Source organism: Meleagris gallopavo, chromosome 2 (assembly GCF_905368555.1).
Source record: "Meleagris gallopavo chromosome 2, MGAL_WU_HG_1.1, whole genome shotgun sequence".
Taxonomy (NCBI): domain Eukaryota; kingdom Metazoa; phylum Chordata; class Aves; order Galliformes; family Phasianidae; genus Meleagris; species Meleagris gallopavo.
In genome coordinates, this window is record NC_139405.1 from 44729005 (window position 1) to 44731913 (window position 2909).

Sequence of the window (2909 nt, forward strand, 5' to 3'; positions counted from 1 at the left end):
AAGGGCAAAGCAGAGAGTTAATTGGAAAGAGCAGAGGCTGTTGCAGAATGCAACAGTGAGTGATGCAGCCACTCAGCAGGAGAGAAAGTTGCCTCAGAGAGAACTATGAAGTCTTTCTTCAGCAAACAGAAGTGAGTACTGCAGTAATGGTTTATTACTTGTCCAGAGTGCTACTTCATCACTTGTACAGATTTAATTTGGATGTCTTTCCTTTCCATAGCATAATTAAAAGAAGGCTCTCTGTTCCAGTCCAAAATCCAGGATTTTTTTAAAGTTGGCTCCATCTATTTATAAAACACTTTTACATGTCCTTGTTCATTTTATTTTCACAAAATCTTCCCCATAAGTAAAATGCAAAATGACCAGTTTCCCTTTCTGCCTCTCAAAAATGAATGGAAAACAAATTGTTTCGCTTTTCTATTCTGCTGGATTTTTGAGTGTGAAAAGAAGGGAAGGGAGAGCCAGAGCTGGGCTTCATTTCGTGGGGACATGGGCACATCTCATACAGAACTCCCTCAGTCAGATCAGAGGCAACAATACACATTCTGCACTTTGTTCTGGATTATAAGGTCTACAGCCCCATTCTCCCTTTGCAGGAGGGAGCACAGAGCCAGCACCTTTGAAGCGTATCTCCAGCAATCCTTTATCTACTGCCACTTATAGCTTTGACCACGGATGTCTATGGTTTTGGGTAGAACTACAATTTCTAAAACAGTTAGTTGCAAACTAAAGAAGGCTCTGACCACTATACAGTCTATCTGACATGGGTTTTATAACAGATGTGAAGACCAGGGCTGTACTGTGAGCTTGACAAAGATGTGTGCTGAAGGTAGAAGAGCTACTGTGCTTGTATCAAGAGATGCTTTTGAGGAAATTTCACTTGTCTGCCAGTTAAATTGTTTTGTCATAATTAAGCTTAGAGGTAACATTTGTGTCTAGGTCTGTGCCTGAGGAAGAAGAGCAGAGTCTGATGGCTGGCTTTGAACACAAGAAACTGTTTTATACCAGCTGGGCTGAGCAACGGTTGATCACACTGGGATGCCAAAGGTTAGATGGCAGATTCTGACAGCTCCCCATGACCAGGGAAATTTCTCTGTAGGACCACCTCTAAGTTAAACCAACAGGGACAGAGCTTGATGTAGGCTCTCACAGTGCACTGATGTGCAGTGTTCTCACGGCTCTGCTTGAATGTGTGTGAAACATTGGCTGCTTCTCAAGCCCTTCCCTAGTAAGAAATGTGACTTTCATGTTGAGTGTTAGCTCGGTTCTGAACCATGAGTGGTCTCCTGTATGCCATATAACAATAAATCCCTGGTCAGCATTTCACCTGTTTGAGAAGCCATCCATTTCCCCCTATAAGTTAATCAATGGATCTGATGTATGTCTGATGTGATATTTGAGCAATATTTGAGCATTTCCTCAAGAGCTACTTTCTTTTCCTAAAGTAAGCATGGTCTAGTAGCTGGTTGACAAAATTTCATTGATCTCATCCATTATGCTCCTACTGTGCACAGCATGTGCACCAGAATCTGAAAGAAAAGCTGGCAGTTGGGAAAGATCAGCTCAAAGTCCCAGCAGCAGAAATCTGGGAACGTTCCTGATATTACTTACTGTAATTGTTGGTCATAGACATAATGATTCATTCAGTAAAGTCAATTCAATTGTCTGGCATAGACGATGTCAAGGTGACCTGAGCTCCGTAGCATTCACACTTGTTTTCATTTCTTGCTCCAAAAGTGAATTATCAATATTTGCCACCATATCGTATCAGTGTGCTGCAAGGCTCAGTTTGTGAAAGAAATCTAAAACATCCCAGTGAGAGATTCATGAGAATGAGCATTAACGTTACCCTACAAGTAAAGCAATTCCCATTTTTTCCAAGGCTTTCCTGGAACTTCAACTTCATGAACTGCAAGAACTGAACACAGGTCAAGAAGACGATGGGTTTGTATACAAAGCCTGCAACTGTATCCTCTTTAGAGAATGCCTTCAATTCTTCTTTGCGGACAGATCTTGGGGTCAAATTAGCATTTCAAGCATTTTGTCCTCTGCATGTAATAAAATAAACAGTGCTCTTTGATACTGAGATATGCAAGGGAATACATAGCCAAGGAAGATGTTGACTGGTGATGACAGAAGCAGAAAAAATAGATGTGGAGTAGTGAACAAAAAAAGCGGGAGGGGGAAGGTGGGAAGGCAGCAAGCCAGGGAAAGAGCAAAGGCAGAAGCAGTGATGAAAGGGGAGCAAAGGAGAAAGAGATATGGAAGTACAGCTAAAATACAAACACCAGCATCTTTGTTTGGAGCTGTCTTTAGACCCCTAAATGTCACAGCTATTTCAGAAACAGAATGAAAACTATGTAGTCTAGAGGAGAAGACATACACTCCCTGTCTACTTATGGCTCTAGAGTACTACTTACATATGTCTGGGTGACAGCATAAGGGACACGGATCAATACCTACTCTGGTCGAATCCTAGGAAGTTCCAGTTTTAGCATAACACTCCAGATAACTTACTAATGCTTCAGAGAAACTTAAAAACCTTGATATCCTCTGGGACAACATAAGCAACATAGCAGTGACATCATTGAATATGCAGACACCTTAGGACACAATGACAGATTATAGCATTCTTTCTGTGACTAAACTATACAGAAAAACATGTCCTATAGACATGCCAAATAAAAGAGGGCCTTGGGCTGTGTTCGGGCAGTCATCATCCACCCTGCTCATTATGGAACTTTATGATGCTGTTTCATACTCCCAAATGTTTGTCTCCCATACAAATCTGCTATAGATGAGGTAGCCCAAAGCAACACAAGTGTAAACCCATCAGTATCACCCATCCTAGAGCAAGAAGACTGCCCACACCAGTCTTTTCTTCAGCTCTCCATGTCAGGAAAAGGGGC